Source organism: Protopterus annectens, chromosome 8.part0 (assembly GCF_019279795.1).
Source record: "Protopterus annectens isolate FY-2018-M chromosome 8.part0, PAN1.0, whole genome shotgun sequence".
Taxonomy (NCBI): Eukaryota; Metazoa; Chordata; order Ceratodontiformes; family Protopteridae; genus Protopterus; species Protopterus annectens.
The window spans coordinates 269,161,150-269,185,368 of NC_056741.1; the positions used below are offsets into that span (position 1 = coordinate 269,161,150).

At 41.4% G+C, this 24,219-nt stretch overlaps 1 protein-coding gene across 1 annotated transcript in view; it reads right to left on the minus strand.

Annotated features, from left to right (window-relative positions):
- The window catches only part of LOC122808217 (vomeronasal type-2 receptor 26-like), a 173,390-nt gene that overhangs the window by 64,533 nt on the left and 84,638 nt on the right, over nt 1-24,219 (minus strand). The window lies entirely within an intron of this gene.

Here is a 24,219-nt window from a genome sequence, read left to right on the forward strand (position 1 = left end):
ACTTATACAGATAACAAATGGTTAATAAATATGACAGAATCATTGGGCAGATGTGTGCTCATCCCTGTGAGCATCCTGACTTAAAACAACACTGACAGACACTGATCCTTTATTTTATTAATTTATTCTTTGTTGACCAGGTTAGGCCAACTAGGCCAATGGCTTTTCATACTGACTATGGGAAATTTGGCCAGAGCAGCAGGAAAGTCCCCTACTCATTTTGATAATCATAATGAGATATTTTATATCCACTTGAGCTAGTGCTAACTCAAGGAGATTTGACCTTGATTTAGCATCTCGTCCAAAGGATGGCACAGTCAATAGTGCAGCATCCCGCCCCCATGTTGCACTAGAGTGTTAGTATTGCAAAATTAATGCAAACATCTAGTGTAGGAATAGAACATTCAGCCGCCTGATATTCCAGCAACAAAGATGGGTGTGATACCTGATGAGCCAGTAACATTGCCATACCTTGGGCTATAACTTATATTTATCTTTGACAGTAATAGGTACCATAAATTTCATGAGCATAATAAATGAAAGCTCCAGTGCTGAAATCAGCTACATATGTCTCTTTCATCTACCTCCCTTCTTATATTGAGCTAAAACTTCAGAAGTACCTTATATGAATATCTCTTTTCTTGAATATCATTTTAGCAGTGTGAAATATCCTCCAAACCTGCATATCCCTATTCCAGAAACACCAAAATGTATACACCTGCTATGGTCTAGGAACTCTGCAAAGTTATGTTTTTGTCAAACATAGATCCTAGCCATTGCTATAAATAATGCTGCAAATGATTGTGTTAAAGCAAAAGTACTTTTCTTACTCTGTTCAAATAAAATTTGGATGAGTGGATGGGTAATTGCAAACTGTAAACTTTGGCAAACCACTTGCTAAACTTGTGGCCAGCAGCTTGCTACAGTTTATATTACACAAAAAATGCTTAAGTTCTTCAGCTCTGACACAAGTGTAATACTGCATTCAGTTCTTAACACTGGTAATGCACCAGGCACAGATGGGCATCTTTAAATCTGTTCTCTATTATGATGCTGAAATGGCTAAACACTGAGCTCCGTTTCAGCGACACATAAAGAGCGAACTACAAGTTATGCGAATGACCAGATCACTGATGTTTTTCCTAGGGAAAAAAAAAAATCACTTGGCCGTCGCCGTGAATTTACCCTTTTCCCCACTGTAGTGCGATCTCAGAGTTAGTATATTTAGTCAGGGGGTGTGTGAGGTTTGTAATGTTTGAGCTGGTGTGTCATGTCTGGTTGGCCTACCGATTTTTTTTCTCTAGGGAAAAAATCGGTGATCTGGCCATTTGCATAACTTGTAGTTTGCTATTTATGTGTCACTGAAACAGTGTTCTCAGTTTAGACATTTTAGTATTATAATATAGACCCTTTAGATCATGTCCTATAAGTCTTTGCGCCTATTGCAGCTGCCCACCTTACTCCCACCTTAGCTATGCCTCTAAGCTTAGTATTTATGCAAGCACATAAAATAATATATATAGATGAACTTTGGTATAGTTAAGTTATGAAAGGATGATTCCTGAAAGTTTGCTTGAATCTTTCTTCTCCAGACATCATTTATGTTTTGGCCCTTTTCCAACCTGGCTAAGTATCATTAGTCCTTATCTAGATACCACAAAAAATAAATAAATAAAATGATTGTCTTTCCAAATCAATGCCTACTTCATGTAATAACCATCTTATGTTAGCACTGACAAGTATGATGACCCACCACGCAAAAGCTGTTCATTACACTCAGCTCTAGTAGAAGAAGCTCAGTCCTCAAAAATTCTTTATCATTCTATGATCTTGAGCTTCACATAAAATTGTTGTGTTACAAAAATATTTTCAAAGTGTATGTGGCAAAGTCATTTCTTATTAACTGGGTTAGAGTACCACAGCCAAATAATTTGCAGAGGGGGTGGGTCTTCACAGATGAGTAGCGTTAATATGATCATTTTGTTTTTCTTTTTTGAACTTCTTTAGTTTCATCACATGAGGCTGATGTGGCTGGATATATAAATGAAATAAAAGTGTTTGCACTGAAGCATGCAATGAATGGATTCATTCATTCATTCATTTTTATTTTTTTTCACTTGGGTAATGCATTTATAAATGCTAACCAATTTCAGTCTCATCCCAGGTGAAATGCAGAACATTTCACAAACAATAAAGTCAGAAGTACAAAAACATTTCTTATGGATGTATATCTAGCTGCATGCCACAAAACTAATTAAGATTAGAAAAAGAGCCAGTTGCATTTAATGTTTTGCACAGCGCCACTCATTTATTAACCCCCCATGACTGCTTACTTCACTAATGTACTGTTTCCATTTCTTGATTAACCACACCTATACACCTATCGACTGTACTAAAGACAAGAAAATGTTTATATTAGAATGGATAGCTATGCCACTGGACACAAAAGCAGAACCCATCATTGCTAGTTGTTAAATGATTATGGCAGCATTGAATTTAAATATCATATCCATCTAGCTCACAATCTTTTCTTCATATTCACTTGCCCTGTATTTATCTAACACCATCACATGGACAACACTCCTCCCAAAAATCAGAAACTTAACACAATATCTGATCTCTGTTTTAACATCTACCACCAAACAGGGTGACTCAGAATTTTCAATCTGCATTTCAAAATTATAGAACACACCCCCAAACCTCAGTAAATTGTATAACTAAATAAAAATATATTTAAAAGCTAAGTTCTGACTTTCAGAGCAAATGGGTTTGCAACTGTGGTATAAAATAAATAAATAAATAAAGCCACATCTTTACTTACCTTATTTTATCTGTTTTCAGTCCTAGTCCTTATATCTATGAACTTTTCAGGTTTATACATTTTGTGCTGTTTTTCTTGCACAGCATCTGCCTACTTTCTATTTCTATATGTATCTTTTCTTGTCTCCTCTGTAAAAACCTAAATTACTTGTTTGTTCATGACTATATTTATTTAACATTTGTTTACCAGGAAAGTCCAAGTTGGAATGAAGCCAGTTTTCAGCAGAGGCCTGGGGAGAAATGGTCCAGATGCATGTCTTTGTAATATGGGAGGAAACTGGAGTACCCAAAGAAAACCCAAACGAATGCAGAGAGGATATGCAGACTCCACACAGAAAGCTTCCCAGCCAAGAAGCAAACTGGACCTCTTGCTATAAGGCAATGGTTTTGATTACTGACCTACATTGCATATGATGGTACAACTGACTATGGCGTATCTAATTCTAAGGTTTCATACTGTTTTCTGCTTGTCCATTGTATCACAGTGGGTATGTTATGTAGTCATATACTAACAGGTATGCACATTATATACTTTCGTTCTCACCCATCAGACATCAGACATCAGAGACGAACACATGCCCAATCACTACGGAAGTTCTCCAATGATGACCATGACAGAGATGATGTGATGATGAGGAAGCTGGAGCTGCATGTGCCATCATCCCTGCTGCACCAAACATCACCACAAGACAATTATCAGGAACTGATCCGGGAGATGATGACTGATGAAATTCAGACACAGATGAGGGAAATGATGGGCAATCTTTTCCAGGATATGGCACAGGCTATGTGGGACTCTTTTAGGGCTATAGCCAGGAGATCAGTCACAGTGTTCATTCCCATTAGGGAGGGCACTCAAGACTGCAAGCATTGTCTGTGTGATAGTTATGATTTGTGGGTTGCTGTGCCATGTATGTTCAACAGAAGGACATGTCCTTGCCCCTGTGGTTTGAATGACACTTGTCATGCTGTCACACTGGCATACTGACTTTGTGTGCAGCATGTGCTAGCAATGATGATGCCATACTGTATCATATAAATGTGTCTGATTTATATGGGCAGTCCTACTTTACTGAATGCATACACCGCTAATGTACAGTACATGTATATACCTTGGTATTGATAATTTATTATGTAACTTATAATATGCCTTCTTGTATGCTACATTTCTGCATGCATTCCTTATTCACATAAAATCACATATTTTATGCACTGACTTATGTACGTCTCTGCACATATTCTGATCAATAGAGAAATCCCAGTGTACCTTGGGAATGTGAACAGTCATTTAATCAATGTTAATATGCTGTAATGTTGTTGACAGGACTGTACTCCACTCAGTTATACCCATGGTCAGTAATATCTAACTGCAGGTGTTAATTCCACATGCTGTTTTACGTTGACATGACAGTATGTATGTGTATGGGATACCAATTTTTAGCTTGTTTACCTATGCCTGCTGCTATTATATGATTGCATAATATTGTGTGTGTATGTGTGTGCATGTGTGTGATTTATACATGGCCATTTTTGCTGACATTTGCAATGCAGTCTACCCACATGACATAGATTGGCCATTCCCTTCAGTGAGGTTTGGTTGACTTCAACACCACCCTATGTGGTGAACACATGCATTTGAAATGTGCCCTCTTAGTGTTGTCCTGCTTTACCATTTGCCTACATAGCTTTGCTGCTATGTCCTCCTTGATGTGGGCCCACAGTGTCCATCTTCCTTCCACCTTTGTCGGTATGTCATATATCTTGCGCATATGCATGGTATATGTTCACGCGTTTCTTGGAATTCTTATCCAGTTTCATTTCATTGTTTTGTTAGAAAGTCAACTTCGGCCAGCTGTACGGGCATTAGACAAATGTAGGACTAATGCACACAATTTGCTGGCTATTGTTTGCAATACATCCTTGTTCTTATTATACTTGTGTGATACATATTAACAAGTGTACTTTTCAGACTTCCTGTGCATAACCTGATAGTTGCTATCTAGTCTTAATGTAGATTTCTGAATGTGTTTTATTACATGTCACTGGTGTGTGTATGTGTATGACATTGCTTTCTGGTATTTTCCTGTTAGGCCAAGGAAGGGCATGCATATACATCTACGTGTGCACTGCCTTTGACATGGCATATGTCTGTGACATATGTATTCCATTGCACATCTGTTTGGGTTGTGTACACCTACTTATATGATTAGCATCCAGTTTGCTGCTTTGCTATAGTGCTGCTGTTTGCACTGTGATTCGTCATTTGTCTGTCACATGCATAGTCAGAGGTTCTATTCTGTGCTCATCTGGTATTGTCCTGCATGTCATGGGCTGCATTTGCTCATCTGTGCTGTTGCATGGCTTATGCTTGCACTGCTGAGAGACTGCTTATGTATTGGCTTCAATATCCGATGTGTACCATAATCCACACTTATTACCATACAACACACATATGCCATCAGTCATACACACCCAGGTGTGACTGCAACACAATTTACAGCAGGTCATAACATAATAGTACATAGGTACATATGTAGTCTGCATTTCATCATGGCTGGCATGCATCCCCACTCTGTTTGCCAACTTTCCATTCCCATGTTGTAGAGTGTGCCGTCTATGTGTACCTTACCTTTCCTTACTGTTTATTTCTGTCCTTTGTCTGTTATGTCTTGTGATATTTGTTAGATGTGTATAATTGCTGTATTGCCCTTCTCCTCCTCTTTCCCTGTCTTTAGTTTCCTTATATTCTCTCTCCAAAACATTTGAGGCTTACTCTCACCAAAAAAAAAAAAAAAACAAAAACCATTGCCTGTGACCCCCTGATGGTCTCTCAGATTTTCTTATTCCAACATACCTCTTGTGTGTCCTCTTCTTCACTCATACCCCACCTCTGCTTTTCTATTTCCCTATTTCTTTAGGTGTGTGCATCACCTGTGTTCCCCATATGTGTCCCATTGTTTGCTACTTTTAGCTGTGGCAATGTGGCTGTGATTTCCCTTCACCTTTATTATTTTTTTTTATTAGAAATTTTATGGATTCCTTCAGAATCTGTAATTGCTTGCAAGTATATTTTATTAGGTAATAACTGACAGAGATATTATAATGTTGTCTCTTAGCTTATTGTTAAGATTGCTGAAGATATGTATTACTTATGAATGCCATGCAGTTTACATTGGGATACCACCATTTCCATAACTTTGTTAATGTACATCAGGCTTTTATGAGGCAGTTTTAATGACTTACAGAGTCACTGTGACTGCTACACTTTGCATTGCTGGTGCTGCTCAACTCTGTTATGAACCGAGATATTATAAGTTCACTGGGGCATATTTACATATTATAGGGTTGGCCACAGTTTTTGCTCTGATATCGGCAAAATGCTCTGGATTCTATGAACGTTATGGAATCCAGTCCAAAGTTTGCACCATGTTTTCCAGGGAATTGCTCAATGTTTAAATCATGATTCATGTTTATACTCTGAGCCTATTTCTATTGTTTTAATTAGATTTTATACTGTATTTTATCCTGTAGAGGTATATACTGTAATTGATACATCTCTGGAGCATTCTCTGCTAACGGATCTCAATCTACATCTATCTGTGTATATACATTGACTTTCTAGAATGTTGGATTCAGTCTCTGTGCAATAGGGAGAGCACATTCCCTACTTTATAATTCAGCTGTAATTGCTTTGGAATTTGTACGTCTGTGCCTGGTGCAACATTAATATAAATATTTCTAAATGTGTAATGCATATATTACATTTTGAAATGAATCATAAGTCCCTATACTTTGTACTGCATGAATACAATAATAGATGCCAGAACTAATTATTTTTTTTGGTAAATAAAGCTAATACTAGTAACTGTATCATTAGGGTGTTCTACTATTATCAGTCCTGTAGACTTGAACCAAGAATAAGTAACAACTAACTATGTACAACAGCCAAACAAATGGAAGCATCTGTAGGACTAATGGATGTTCCACTTTATGATCCTTACAAGCAACAGTTTAAAACTTAGTTCTGATATGTGTGATTAATGTAGTAGCTGTCTTTGACATATATTGTGGGGTTTCCAGAGGTCGAAATGAGGGGTTATGGCTAGTGTATTATAAATTTAGGGGATATCTGGGGTAAAAGTCTAAGATGCACTATTTTAATTTGTTGAGATAAACAGAGCGCTCTTATACCCATAGAACTGCTGTTGCTGTCACCAGGAGCAGCCTTAGGCCAATTGGTGCCCTAGACAAAAGGGCTCCATGACACCCCCACCACACCACATGGTGCCCCCATCCTGGTCTACCTACAACAAATGAATGGAAAAACACCTCTGCTAGACCGACGCCCTAGGCGGCCGCCTAGTTGGCCTGTGCCTAAGGCCGGCTATGGCTGTCACTTCATTCTACATCTTATTTGTCTCAAAACAGCAGTTGGAGTTACAATGGGAACTGCAAAAGTATTATTGAAGTCTAATAGTAGTTTTGTCAGAAAGCATTTTTAGCCAAATTTATTTAACATTCAGCATTACCTCTTATCACCTGCCAAATTGTGAATTTTATGTATAACTATACAGTCTAGGAACCTCTAACTGCCTTCCTTCCAAAAGAAATATGGAGTTAGTGTCAGGGTTTGGTGACAAAGTTCAGATTTTTATGCCAGGCTGCACCATTTCTGCCCTTTACTATGCTTTGGTTTATTCAAATGCTGCTATACTGCACACAGCAAATGTAACTAGTGTTCTTTTTATATATGTGGAAGCATTTAGATGGAAGAATTAGAGAAGTGACTAAAATAGTAAACAGAAATGGTGCTTTTGTTTTTTGTTACCTAGTAGCAAACAAATATATATATATATATATATATATATATATATATATATATATATATATATATCTATATATATATATATATATTACTACTACTAATAATAATAGTAATGTTGTCAAACAGAGCTTGCTGTAGTCAGATCACTTGCTCATTAAGAATCTGGAGACCTGCTCATCATTTTGGAATCTGGCAAGGTCTGTATCACACAAGACATTCTGCATATATTATAATTTTGCTCTAATATCATAGCAGAGGTCATTGCCTCTTTCCCAATCAGCTACACTACCTGGGGCATTTAACTAGGCCTGCAGAAAACAGTGGCAATGCACACACCTCTCCCTAACATGTGTCTCTCATCACTCATAGAATTCTGTCCGAAACACATATGCACCATGTGGTGTCTGCAGATTTGTCAGGCACTTCCACAAAAAATAAGTCATCATCATGTGCTGTTATGTTACAAGTGCACAAAAAGTGATGGCTCCCATCTGTCCTGCTGATACACTCCATGTAGTTTGTCTCCTTGTACACGTGTAATTTTACATTAGCCATCCCAATGCCATAATGTCCTTTAACAGGCATATAAGTATTTCTTCCATCTTACGCTTAAATACTGATATCTTCCTGTCACACAAAAATATTTCTTACCCCATGCTGTAATGTATGTTCTACATGCATATATATATTTCCTCCTATCCTCATATGATACAGTTCCATCGCTGATGGATATAACACATCAGATTTATTGCCGTCATCAGTGACATGTCCACAACTACCTCAGTGCAAGTTAGTTAGTACCTGAAATGTAACTACATTTAACCATGTAAAGTGAATTGGTCCAAGCTCTGACTCTTTACAACCATGACCCAGGCCACAGGTGCAAGGGTAAATGGAATACATACTGACAGTTTAGATGAACCAATAAATAGCATATTTTTTTGAGGGTTCGGGAAAACAAAACAGTGTACCCAGAAGGAATGCAAGGACAACATATAAACTCTACATAGGTACTGTCAGAAGACAGGACTGAACCCCAGAATCCCAAGCCATGAGGCATTCCTTAGCTTGTGAGGTATGGCCATTCTTCAACACAGGCAAGGTAAAAAAAAATCTATTGCAGAGTTACTCAGATGTGAGAAGTGGAATTTCTGCAACTGAGTAAACCATTAGGGTCGGTGGCTGCATTTTTATTTTAATACCACTTACATACCTCTCAACCTCTTTGAGCAAAATATCTGGACAAAGCCATAAATAAATGTGGGACAGAGGTCCAATTTTTAAATATTGCTCTTACAAGTTTATTTAACATTTGTTTACCAAGAAAGTCAAACTTGGAACAAGGCAATTTTCAGGGGACGCTTGGGGAGAAACGCTCTAGGTGCATATCTAGGTAACCTGGGCAGAAACCGGAGCACCTGGAGAAAACTCACATGAATGCAGGGAGTACATGCAGACTCCACACAAAAGGCACCCCAGTCGAGAATTTAATGAGAGAATCTCTTGCTGTGAGGGAACAATGCAAACTGCTGCAGCACTGCATTGTCTGCAAAGTTAGAAAGTTAATAGAATAATAGGTTTTACATTAGCATGTATTTTCTGAATGGTATGAAGTCTGAAATTCAAATGTCTGTCATTATTTGTTAACTTTAATATTTAATGATTTGCCACTAATTTGCCAGAAAACCACATTTTGGAAAAATGGACCAAAAATATCTGGACATTATGTGAAAATATATTCAGACAAGAATCAAATCTGCTACTAATGTTATAACTATAATCCTTGCCCAAAAAATAAATTAGCTAGTTCAACAAGGTCTGTAATAACTGAGTCCTCTCACTAATGTGGGCAGCATTTTAATTCCTAAATCATCTTAATTGTTTGTACAGGACCCTTTCATCTTATTATTTTTTGTCGGTTGTCCTAGTCAGTTCTAATTTTCAGAAACAAATTCCTCAAGGATGTTTTTTCAATATTGTATCTATATTTGATAGAGAGACAGAGTACATTTATACCTCTTCCAGAGGGCCTTTGTTTTATTTTTTAGTTATGATAATTTTTTTGTCCACATAAAAGGAAACCTTTGTTGTGATGTCTTGCTCAACCAACAGGTACAGACCTGTTTATTAGGGCATTTAATTCCCCATAGAAAAACTCATCCACTTTTCTTCAATTGATTTTCCTTTCAGTTGCCTCTCACACTGCCAAGAACCAAGTTCTTTATTTATAGACTCAAACTTGGTTCTATAAAACTTCCTAAGGGATACACTAATTCTAACACACCTATCACTATTGCTCACAATTGCACATTGAATAAACTCGTGATCTGATTTTCCACTTGGGGCACCAATATTACAGGTTAAAACTGAATTAGTCCTGTGATTTAACCAGATAACATCCGGTAAGTTATCGTCCGTGGTTGGATGTTTAATAATCTGTTCATAGTTGTGATTTCAGATTGCTATCAATATATGGTGGCGATGATAGCTCGTTGTCAGTAAATATGTTTCGAGTTGTACTGATTGTGTCAGTTTTAAGGAGGCGCAGGTTAAGTGTATATATTGGATAACATTATTTCTAACCTATATTTTTTTACATTAACTTGTGCCTGTCGTTGATACTCCATTTCTTGGAAAGGTCACATTCTTCTGGAGGATCTTAGTGCTAACAGAGGAGTTAAAAATTAAACATACTTAGTGATCATCAGCAAACATTGTCAGCCATAGACCTTGATACCTGATTTCACATCAGATCAGTAGATGCCATATTTGAAGGAACCCAGCATGTAATTCTGTTGGACACCACTACTGAAATCCTATTGGATGGAAGATGTGTCATCTGCCCCCTACACTGAACCTTCTATCAATTCACCAGTTAGGCAATCTGTTCAATAATGTAGGATTTAATGTTTATGTGGGAGAATGTACTAATAATATTACTAAACCAGCATGGGAAACTGTATTATAGGCCTTTGTTATGTTCAGATAGTTCTTTACCCAAGGCTTTGGAAACTCAGCTTGATTAAGTAGGCAGGATCTGCTTTTCCCAAAACCAAACTGATTAGGGTCAAGGGTTTGCAGATCACATATTTCACTATTTGTAAGCTTGATTACGATGCGTTCTGTAACCTTTCAAATTATACTGATGAAACAGTTGGGTCTATAGCTCCTAGTCTTTGTGGCAAGACACTCATATGCAGGGGCACTACAAAGGTAGTTCTCCAGATGTTATGTGTGTTACTATTGTAGATGCTAAGGTCAAACAGGTTTATGAAGGGGTTCAACAAAGCTATATTTTGCACTGGCAAGGGTTCATCCTGGTTTGCTGGAACCCAAAGAGCTTATTTTTTGCTTTGCCTAGTACTGATAGAACTTGGATTAAAGTACTTATGGAGAAGGGGTTGTTTGGGAACAAGAATCAAAACACAAGAATCTATGTGTGTGTGTGTGTGTGTGTGTGTGTGTGTGTGTGTGTGTGTGTGTGTGTGTGTGTGTGTGTGTGTGTGTGTGTGTGTGGGTGTGTGCGTGTCTGTGAAACTATAACTGAATTTGTCAGCTAGGACATTAAAAATGTCCTATCTATAAGAATAAGTGCTATTATCACTGGATGGCAGCTCAATACAGTATTTTATTAATTTATTTATTGTGTGCATTTTGCCCACACTACCTCCCAATAATCACCCCTCAGTCAATCAGCTGATTTATTTCACATCACTAGGGAGGTGAACAGCATATAGGGGCAATCCTTTAGGCATCCATCACAGACAGTTTGGGGGTTTAACTTTAAGCCCTACTCCTCTGTGCTTGCCCAGCTTACATGATTGAAGGGAACATGTGATGGGCCATCTGTACTGGTCATCCCTGTCTTTCACAAGAGATGTTGCCAACATTGATGTCCCATCCTCATAAATGGGTTGTAGGTTCCACTGTCATCTCCAGAAAATTGTACCAATCCATGTGAGTGCTAAGGAACTATAACCTACCCATCCTTAGGGAGAGGTGAGAGGGCCATGAACCTTTATTCCTCCCCCAAATGGACCTTCAGGTTGAGGACTTGTAATCAACCCCCAGTAGCCTGAAATGTAGTCCGGGCTTCAATCCCCCTTGTGTCTTGGATTCAGACATATCAGTTCAATAATGAGACAGTTATTATGAATAATATGGCTATTTTATATTGTTATAATGTTTTCTAGTGTAATTTTCTTTATGTCATCCTGATACTACAGTTAATGGTATTTCTATTTTATTGTTTTTCTCATAACTTATTTTCTTATCTTAAGTCTGCAATCAACAGTTGTTTTTCATATTTGTATAATTACTGGTTCTTATAGGCATCTCATATATGCTCAGCTTTCCTCTTCAGCAATTTGCTGTCTAATGTGTGTTTGTAGTGTTGTTATATCCAGTCAGTTATAAAACTGAATTAATGTGGTCTTAATAGAGTTTTATAAAGCTTCATCACTACTGTTGTAGGCCCGTGCTCGGGTTCCCCAAGTATTCAGTGATTTCATCATCTCTTGATTAGGAGCACATCAGCCCTTCTGCATTCAAAATCAAGTTGAAGAATGATTTGTTTTAAACTCCTGCTTTTCCTTACCATGTTAACATCTATTCTAATTCATTGCCAGAGGGGCTTGTCCACTCCAATTTAGATTCACTTTCCTGTTTGGATAAACTACAACATCTCCAGGAAGATGTGCAGAGATTCAGACAAGCACAGAACAGCCAAGAAACCTCCACCCACCCCCTGCCCAGTGCCAAAGCCATCCATCCTCCTGCCCCACACCAAAGCCACCCACCTTCCTGCACCAACCAAAGCCATCCACCCTCTGGCCTCACACCAAAGCCACTCACCCTTCTGCCCCACAGCAAAGCCAACCACCCTCCTGCCTCATGCCAAAGTTCCCAGTCTTAATATTCTACCCCTTCCAAAAGAATCTGACTTTTTTCTTTTTCTTTTAAAAAAGCTAAAGTCATTTAACAGACCATGCTCAAAACTTTACCTATCCACAGCTTTTATATACAGAATGAAGTTTGCCTTATAATCTTTCTTATTTAATGCTTTTTTAAATTAATTTAATGAATTATTTAAAAGTTTTTTGACCTGCAAACATTGTTAGTATGCTTTAATTAATTTGATCATACATCTAATTGGCCCCTTAGCATGTTATCATGGGAAGATTCACTCTATACTAGTGCTCAAGCTGAACATAAAAAGATAAACTCATAGTTTCATCATCTAATTTGTCTAATTCAGCAGGTTTTGATCTTTGTAAGCAACTAAAAGAAAAGTATTCCTATGCATTTGCTTTCTGGATAATATCAAATATTTAAAAACAGTCTATCCATTTGTTTCTGGCCTCCATTGCCTTTTACTTTATTACCCAAACAGCAATAAAAAATATAATGTATCCAGTCTGCTTTAACATATACACTACAATGGTTTTGAATCATATCATGCTATACCTGAGAAATATATCATTTGATTCTATGCTTACTATAGCAATGCTTTATGATCATTGTATAATTAAATAATATAGATATACTTTCAATTCAGTATAGATAAATTCAATTCTTTCATTCAGTTAATTAATTCTTGCACTTAATATAAAATAAATTAAGTAAAGAAAAGCATAATAATATGGACGTTTCAAACTGCTTACTGTATAAGTTCTAGTCTGAGAATAAGGTAGCAGTTCTTCTTTCTTATATACTCAAGACTGGGGTTTTCCGTATTATTTTAGAGCAGGTACTGTAAGAAGATTAAGTGTATTCATTTTGTGCTAGTATTTCTTATAGATTTTGATGATGAATCTGTAGTTGTTCAGTTCTTTTTTTATTTCTGACATCAATTCATGCTGCTTTTTCTGATGACCTTTTGAAGCTGGGGGAGTGTGCAATCCATGTATTTGTTAATGGAAATCACATTGCTGTTTTTAACAAAAGCTATTGATTCTTAATGTTATTAAAAGACCTAGGGCAGGATTCACGAAGCCTCCGTGTAAGAGTTATAACTCATACACGGAGGCTGCAGTTAAACGGAGTGATGTCAGCATGCTCTGCATATTCATGAGAGCATGCTGAATCACACTTAAGGCCAACACGGTCCGTGTAAGACAGTAGGGGGCATGTCCGTAGGCTGAGCCCTGTAAGCGGACACGCCCCCAGAAGAGGAAAAGTACCCAAAGTAAACTCCCACGACAGAGTCCACGGAAATGTGAATAAACAGAACACAACACATGCCCCCACAGACTATGAACAGAAAACATATAAATAAACACGTTTTATATATTTTTTTAAATTGTAAAAATGTTTAACCGTGAGTGCGCTCGTTTGCGCGGGTGTGCCCGTAGCGCAGCTACAGTTAGCAGTCAGTGGGAAAGCATATAAGAACTAAATATGCAAAATAAGCCAGGAAGCAATAGCGTAGCAGTAGAGATGTTGGCTGAAGAGCAGGCATTCATGGTTCGAGCCCCACAACACCAATTTTTATTAGCAAAATAAGCAGGAAACAAGTCCCTGACAAATATGTACACATAAAACCACAATTTATGTAAAATGTAATGAAATAGCCCATTTATATTGAAGAAATGTGAGGTAACAAAAGAATAAAAAATGCCAGATGTGCTCATAGCTGAGCTACAGTTTAACAGAGTGAGTGCATCTGCCCGTAGATGAGCAGTGGTTTAACTGGTGCAAAATGAGTGCCCGTAGCTGAGCAGTGGTCTAACACGCTAAATCTATGTGCCCCTAACTGAGCTGAGCGTAATATGCGTGCCGATAGCCAAATGAGGCTTAAAGCAGCGCACTCGCTTATGCGAGCTGCGCACAGCGCAAACAAGCTAACTGACGGGCAACGTTGAGCAAGCCGTATCAAAACTGCCTTTACACAGACACACCCCTCAGCATGTCTAGACAGTCATGAAAAATAAAAAGCAGTGGCCAGGTTCGAACCCAGGATACTATACACCATAGTCAAGGTACAGAACCACTAAGCCATGACAGCAGTACCTAGAAATGCAATAATAGCTAATATATAGGAATGAATACAAACCAGAGCATGACAATGCAGGTTTACTGAAGTTGATACAATTCCAAAATGGCCAATCACAGATATGTGCGGGAAAAATGGACTATATAATCCCCATAGGTGGGAATACACAACATAAACAATTGTAGAACTGACCTGCGGGCAGAATGACAGGAGTAGGAGAGGGTAGTTGCTTTCCAGCACAGAGGTGGGGTGTTGAGGAGTCCAGGTACATGGTCTGGCTCCTAGTCCATAATAATGAGGCCCAACTCATGCAGGGCCAGGTCCTCTGGGGAGCATACAGGGCTGAGGCGTGGGACCAGTTGGCTCATGATCTCACCAGTGCCACAGGGATTCCAAGGACTGGTGAGTAGGTCCGTCACCACCATGCGGACCTGAAGAGACGCAAGCAGGACCAACTGAACCTTTGGATCCAGGAGGCCCGGCAAACACCCAACGCCCCACTACTGAGTAAGTAACATTTAATTATGTATCTAAGAAATTAAACTAGCTGATATTATGGACATGTGTATTCCAATATTACTTCATTTATATTACAGCTGCAGGTGTCCGTTCTGCAAACCGTAGAGCCTATGGCGATAGGCTGGTGCGGTTGCGCCACCAGGCAGGTCAGTAATCCACTACCAGTAACTGTAAAGAAATATAAAAGTATGACAGTCAGCGAAAAAGTGCAGTGTAGTCAGTAAGGAATAAAATCTGCAAGTAACAGTGTGAAAGTGTCTGCAAGTATTGCTTGATTACAAAAGTGTGTTTCAGCCTGTAAGTTAAACCGAAAAATGAAACTGTCTGACATATATTCTGAAATAAAAATGCCCTACCTGTAAGAAAATAGTACACAACCTGCAGCAGGCTGAAAAGTATAGCTGCAGAAGATGATGAAATCACATGTGTGAAATATATCCCTGTGGAAATACTGAAACATGACAGAAGTGAGACTGCTGGAAAGGATTGTAATAACTACAGGTAAAACATGTCAATAAAGCCTGGAAGTAAGTACCATCCTGAATAGTAAAATGAAAGCAAGTGAGAGAGTGTGAGAAAGTGTTATGAATCCAGCAATACAGTAGTAATAACCCCTGAATAAAGTATACTGCAGTCAAGACAGAATGAAATGCATGTGAGATTCAAAACCAAACAGCGAAATCTGTTCAAAGTGTTGCTGCATCTGGAATGTGTATCCCAAAATCTGAATATGTTGCTCTCAGTCTGCAATATGCAGATAGGATGATTGTCTGATATACCAAACATCCACACTTGTCTACAGCTATATAAAGCAAATGTAGCAGGATGATGTAGCTGAACAAAGCTAGATATGAATGTGTATGAAGAACAATAAAATGTATATTGATGTTGCAGTAACAGTCCTATCACCAAGTTGAAATAGTTATCATATAGAAAACTGTAGTTAGAACAGTAGTGTGTATATAACTGTAGCTATTAGAAATGTACAGCATATGCATTGTTATTCAAAGGTGTTAATATTACTTTCTTTACCCCACCCTATAACCACATATAACTCATTCCACGTGAAAATGGTATATGCAATCACAATTAACACCCCTGGACATTTGTCCTGTTGGGTCATATATATTTGCATGTCCGTTGATGCATCTGCCCTGTTCATACATCCACACCTGATGGCCTGTTGCCATCAATTAACCCTGCATGTTGTTGGACTGTGTATTTCTGTTCAAATTATGCATGTGCTATGCACGCTGTTCAATGGTGTGAATATCTGGGTGTTTGGTTAATGGGAATACTAATGCATGCTGTTACAACTAATTGTGAATGGTATTATATGTCACTAACCCAAACTGTCATGACATAATGCAAAACATAGGACGACAGGGAAGGCGGGTTCCAGCGGACCCACCTCTCCCACCTCAGCTGGCGAGTGCACCTGGCACTAGTGCCAAGTTCGGACCCTCCTCCGGTGGCCCTGTGCCACCTGCGGGTGGAAGCACTGCAGGGGATGGGGCTCGCCCCCCCTCTGAAAGTGTGGCCAGAGGAGAACCACCACTCACCCTCCGTAGCATCCGGACTGTGGTGCATAGGGAGATTCGGGACTCTGTTCTCGAGCCCCTATGCCAGCTCGAGGCATGGGTGGCACAACTAAAGGGCATGCCTGTTGCCCGGCCTACACAGCCCCCAGCACAGCCCCATCCTGGGCAGTGAAGGAACAGTGGCAACTGCCTATGGGTGGGGATATCAGTTCCACTGTTGCCATCTGTGGGCTCATGGGCTCTGGATATCAAAACCTCCGTCCCCGTCAATTGTGTAATTGTGGGATAGGCGTTGCCCTTTCACACACGTGTCATACACCGCCCCTGTATGCGCCTTGTTTGTCTTGTCTGTTTACCTACCCAACCTACCTCCCCAGCTGTACTGACTTCCTTCACCTGACATACCACTCTCACCTGAAAAAAAAAAAAAAAAAAGGGCACTCTGTACCCACAAAAATATTACGCCCCATACATAGCTGCCCATTCCGCACACATGTCTGCTGGACATGGAACCTATCAATTACAATTGGCTGTACAACAAGTATTATTGTTGTCCTGACACCTCTCTCAGGGGTGGAAGGTTTCAAATGTCACACCAAATTACATACATATGCACAGCTGTTGCTGATGAAGAAATGGGCAGCTATGGGCCTTACCTACATCCCTCCTGCACATCCCAAGCTTGTTTCCCTACTGTCTTACCCTCTTTGTGACCCCTTTTTCACCACTTTCCTGTCTCCCCATTTTCTTTTCTTTCAAAGAAAATAGTGCGGGTGTGCGCCAGAGTAAGCACCGTTAAGCGGTTGTAAGTGGGTGTGCTCTTGTGTGCGCAGAGCTAACCGCCAGTACGCATGCGTGAGCTCGGCGCAAACCAGCGCTAACCCAGTTACAACTGCTTAAAAGTACCTTAGTCACTTTGATTGACAGGTCCTGTACTCAGTTCAAAAGCAAAATAAAATCCCACTGTCAGTCCCGAACCCCGGACCTTGGAAACACTAGTCTGTACAACCTACCACTAAGTCATGACTCTTATACAAAAACATTGTGCTAAAATAAATATAACATGTAATAGTAGGGATGAATGTAAAGGGAATATAGGATGTGTAGTACACAAAGCATGTCGTTTAAAATTACTGTCAAAACTACTGGATTTCCATAATAGTAGTGTGTGAACAGAAACAGCCATGCTAGTTGGCAGCTTGTAGATAATAAGGTCAGTTAAAGTACATATATAAATGTATGTATATGTACATATATATATATATATATATATATATATATATATATATATAGTTGTAGGAGTCAATGTGCATACACACTTGCTACAGGGAACATGAGAGAGGAATGGAGAAATGTGAATATACAACACAGCCTGAATCATGAGAGAGATACTAACCTTTACACTCACAGAACACTGTCCACAGCATACCAGCATGGTCCCCGCCCTCACAATCTGAAAGGGCAACGCCTATCCCACATACCCTTTTATAGCACTGACCTGAAATCACAGTGAGAACTGCAATCAATACACAACTGGCTGTATGCAATTAGCAAATGCTGGCTTACAATTGGTGCAGAGGCCATCACATGGACCTATACAGATACCTATAAAAGCATCCAGTGCTAACACTCCCCACATGCAATACATTCATTGCATTGTCTTTTAAGCAGACAGAGGGAGAGCGAGAAGTGAGAGAGAGAGAGAGAGAGAGCAAAAAAAAAAAAATTAGACACTGTGACTCTGTCACCTGAAGCTGTCAGCACTGACAGTAGCAGCAGCAAGCAGAAGCTGTGGTAACGCAACCAACTGCGACAAACAGAGGTAATGCAAAGTAGCAGGTTAATAGTGTGCATACTGTGAACCCTCCAAATGTGTCATAGGTCTGTATCCATAGGTATGTCCATGTGATATGTTGTGTGTACGTAGTTCCACCAAAAGGGGATGACCATACATTACATGTCAATCAGTCTTAGGCCATGATCCTGGCAGCAGTTGTCTGTGCTTTGGCCCAGCAATGGCTGTAGTGACTGCTTTGAAAGGTCAGCCAGGTTCAAAAGTCAGGATCAGCCCACCCTAAAGGCACACTGGCTGGGAACAAGTGTCTGCAGGTACCCGATGTCTCTGCATATGCATCCCATACTGCATAATTCCATAGCTTAGCAGACCAGGCCCGTTATGCATATGATGTGGTAATTCCCAGGGTCAGTCGAGGTGCCCCCTTAGTGGTGTGGGACCACTGTTGCTGTATGCCACTGTCCAGGTACATATCCTGTAGTACGGCCAAGATAAACTATCAGTGTTATATGCGGTTGTATGTCCTCTCGGAGTGCCGGTAGCACACATCCAGGGATACCACAAGGTCACAGTGATGCTGTGTGTTCTTCTCTGCTGAGGGCGGCCCTCACCTGGACATGTGAGATGATAGGGAGGTTACATCCAGCTGTGATAAATATTTCAACTGGTGGGGGAGAAGGAGGGGGGATACGTGCACCGAACATGTCTGCAAGGTTGTTGCCAACATCCGTGTGTTTGGTGAATGTTAAGTAGGTGTGTAATAACACAGAGCATATCTGAGGTATGTGGTCCATATGTGTAACATAACTGAAGAAAGCTTTGTGGTCATCCATAGTGTTTGTGTCCATTTCCCTCCCAGAGTAGGCCGTGGCCGTTGTTATGACGGACCGTAGCATAGTACCAGTGCTGACCACAGATGCCTTCCCTTAATGTGAATGTGCTCTGTCCTGCAGTAGCCTCCTGCTATTGTTATACAATCTGCCTCTGTCTGGGGTCCACCAGACAGGATGCCTAACCTTTGTGCATAGGATCTGGGTTAGTACTGTGTGTGCAAGTTCCATGCAATCTGTGGCATGTCCATGGTAAGCATTTGCAAAGGGGTCAGCAGTGTGGCTTGTGGCTTCCACTGGCCCAGTGTGCTGCATGGATACCATCTCAGTCCCAGCAAGTGAATAACTGTCTAATCACATACATATCAAAGTAGTCTACTGTGCTGGTGGTGGTGGTGGGATATGTATATCCAGGCCGAGTAACTTCTGTCCACATCACAGTAGTGGACAGTGTCCCACACATAGTACCTTGGGATGAATCCCCAGAGTGAGGTTGTGCATTGCACCTGTCAGTGTGTGCTGACCGATGGGGCATGCTACTATGTTGTGTGGAATGTGGCAGGTATTGTTGCACAGGTGTTGGATGAGCACTGATATCTGGCCATGTACCTGTGTATCCACCACGACACACACACATGCAACATATGGGAGTAGTAGTATATCACTACACATGAGTATCATGTATAGTATGTGTGCCATATATTGCTGACATGGTCTGCTGATATCCTGTTTGTGTTCTCTTCCAGGGAGATGGCGCGACTGCGTAAGCCGCCTACTCTGTGGCAGAAGATGAGGAGATCCACCAGAGCCTGGTGCGGGAGTATGACATCCTGTTTTCCCGCACCAGTCAGAATCAGCAGGAGAGGGACGCACTGTGGCAAGACCTTGTCCATAGGGTAAATGATATTGGCATGCATAACAGGACATATGAGCAGGTATGACATCACTGCAGTGATTTAATCCGAAGTGTCCAGCAACGTGCATCAGATATCCACAGGCAACAGGTCGCCACAGGAGGTGGGGTGGCCACACATCCCCCCTCACCAGACTGGAGGGGCTACTCCTAAGTGTTGTAGCTCCAGCCCCGGAACACCAACAGCAGTACACCTGCATTATGATAGAGGCTGGTTCCACACAGCAGCACGACATGGAGCGTGCAGGTAATATGCCATATGTACACTTGACTGTTCTGTACACTGTATCATATGCAATATCAATGGAACAGTTGTGCCCACTGACATTAATCTCATCATTTCTGCAGGTCCCTCCAGGGTTACAGCAAGACAGGCCATCCATGCTGGTGAGTGTGTTTAACATAACCTATAATAGTCCTGATAATGCTAGTAACAGTAGTGTAACTCAGTAGTGCTCTGTGTGTATACTGCGGTGTGTGCATGTGTGCATGTCTGCAGGTGTGCCTGTGCCCATATGTGCATGTGTGCATGTGTGCATGTGTGCAGGTGTGCCTGTGTCCACGTGTGCATCTGTGCATGTGTGCCTGTGTCCACGTGTGCATGTGTGCATGTGTGCCTGTGTCCACATGTGCATGTGTGCATGTGTGCATGTGTCCACGTGCGCATGTGTCCATGTGTGCATGTCTGCATGTGTGCAAGTGTGCCTGTGTGCATGTGTGCATGTGTGCATGTGTGTCTGTGTGCATGTGTCCACGTGTGCATGTCTGCATGTGTGCCTGTGTCCATGTGTGCATGTGTGCCTGTGTCCATGTGTGCATGTGTGCATGTGTCCATGTGTGCATGTGTGCATGTGTGTATAAGTGCATCACTGGTAACAATGTCTGGAGACTGTAAACTGTGTTTCCTGTCTTCCTCTCACAGGTTCTGGGGCTGCTCTGGTGACCTGCAGCAGGGAACCTGAATCCTGTGCCACGGCTTCTGGTAATGATGATATTTGTGTAATGGTACAGGAAGGTGTGTCAGGGTCTGCCATTGGTCAATTGACAGTACACAGCTGTCAACCCCATCATTGCGCACAGTCATCCTGCCTGTACATCCTTTGTCACCATTGTCCCTAGGTGATGGACAGGATACAGTGGCATAGACCAGGGTAATGTGGTACCTGTGGCACATGCATCCCCACACAGCAGCCATGGGCAGGGTCCTCCGATGGTACCACACAGACAGTTGCCCATGGGTTCTCGTGGGAGCATCCGTGGGTGTACTGCCTCTGGCCAACATGCCCAAAGAGGTCTATCAACCTCAGCTATGTTTCGGACTGTCATGCAGGCACAGTCACGTATGGAAAGGTACACCAGACAGGTTCTGAGGGAGCTGAGAGCATGTCGCACAGCCATGACAGACAGTATGCGTGACATTGTGGATGCTATCCGTAACTTCACCGATGTCATAGACAGACGTTGTGGGGACATATTACAGCAGTTCCACAACCAGATGTCCATGAGCCAGGGCAATGGTGGGAGTTTGCGGTGTTGACGTGGCCGTATGCCGGCAGCAGCAGCAGCTGGCAGTCAGTGAGGACGACAGCAGGCTCGCGCACGCCCCCATAGTGCCAGCAGCAGCCCCAGCAATGCTGGGTCTGTGCTGTCATCGGAACGCCCCAGGAGACCACGTGCACGTGGCTCTGGACAGTCCCAACAGGGACTTGTGTCCAGTCAACACACTCCCGCTTCTGATGACAGTACCCAGTCTGGCTTTGTACTGGATACGGCCCGTAGCACCCCTGCCAGGCACAGGTACCATGTCCGTGCACACAGACACTGATCTGTATGGCCTGCCAGGTGCAGTCTGTGGCTGTCCACAAACCCCTGTATATGGCAGCCATGAGGTGGAACTGTGTGCGTGCATACACACATGCGAAATGTTAACACCTAGGGCAACCACATACACACACACACTGCACCAACACTGCCCCACCCTGTACTGCTGCCCCTCACCAACACACATACACACACATGTCAATTGGTGGTATCAGTGGCTGACTCAGGCATACCTAATCCACACCCTGTGCATATGATGACACTGTGCCACCTCCTGCAATCTCCAACATCATTGCAGGAACAGGTAAACACATTGCTGATGCACAGGGTGACTACATAGAAGTGTATTAGTAGTATCATGTTGGTAACAGTACAGTGTGCTGCTATGACTGTGTGTTTATCCCAGCATGCCTGCTGCAGTAACTGTATGAATGTCCTGAATTGTTATCTGCACCCATAGTACATACCAAAGTATAACAGCTGCACATAATTGCATGCTGGTGGTAAGGTTGTCAACAGATAGCCGCATACATGGGTAGCACAGGGGGAAAGCTAATGCAAGTAGTGATATGCAATGGTGGACATGTACAGTAATGGTGTCAAGTTGCCCACAACGACTATGCCATGTGGATGTTGGCGCATGTAGATATGTGTGCAGTACCAATGTAATCCAAATCACAAATAAGTATGACATAATATCAGTTCTACCATGGGCATCTGCGCTGCGTATTCCTGGGTACATGTTGATAGTGCCTACATATTTGCATTGTTACTTACTGTTATTGTCACCCCTTCTTTGTTGTATAATGCACTACTTCCAGCCCTGTTTACTGTAGCTTTGTTTGCATGCATGTTCGCTTGGGGTTCCCTGAAACACTACTTATAAATGCAATGCAGAGTTACAGTGCTTCTGTAGACTTCTAGTGACATCTGCATAGCGTACGATATGTATGTCAACTTTACACATGACAGAACGTCACTGTCTGTCCTGTACGCATGTACGTTGCCTGTGACACATTGCACACGTCTTACCTGGCATTTACCCACGTGTGCAGTCATATATGTCAGTGCTATGAAACAGTAGCGGTACACCCACACATACACACCTTCAGTATGTTGTTCCCCATTGGCCCTATGTGTTGGTACTCACCATGGCAATCACACTACTAGGGTAGCATGTGCAAAGGTAACCTGTGAATCGCCTCTATGGTCCAGTTGTGGTTTATGTGAGTCATGTGTCATTGTCACAGCTGCCACATGTATGCAGTCAGCCATCACCCTTGGCCAGGAATGTACAACACATGTGTGGGATGCCACCACACAGCCAATCTGGGGACTGGTCTCTGTGAACCCAGTAATGCCATACCCTGTCAGGTGGCATGTCATATATACTACATCCTGGACAAACGTCAACCCCAATCCCTGCTGCTACTATTGATAATACCCCTGAAGATGTTCCTGATAGTTTTGACCAGTTCTTTACTGAGACATTTCAGGCCCTAGCTAGCCATCTACCTCCTAGCTCCCCTGGTCCTGAAAGTAGCACCCCTAGAAAACTACTTGCGTCCAGCTGCCAACCAGTCGCCACTTCACTTCTCCGTACCTTGACTGAAACAGTGAAATCCACTACACTTTCTGCTGATCATCTCCCTGCCGAGTACCTATCAAAACCAAATGATGCTATTGCTTACCCCGTCTCAAAGGTAATCAAAGGAACCATGATAGAATCTAACTTTCCCACCATCTGGAAAATGTCATATGTAATCCCACTTCACAAAGGAGGCAGCTCTACTGAAGTCTCCAATTATAGGACAACAGCTATACTCTCTCCACTTGCAAAGATTATGGAAACTTTCATCATAGACAATTCATGCACCACCTAATCCAAACTCGCATTATGGCAGACACTCAGCATGGCTTACGTCCTCATCACAGCACTACTTCAGGCCTCCTAGCCTTTACTAACACCATAAGCCATACTTGCAACAATAATTATATATCCGCAGCCCTCTTTTTGGATATTTCCAAGGCATACAATATGGTTGATCACCAACTTGTACTCCACACCCTGCAAAGACTGTCTAGATACTGGAGCCTTCCAATGGTTTCAATCCTACCTGCATGGTCGACAGCAGGCCTCTGGCAGAACAAACTCTCTAAC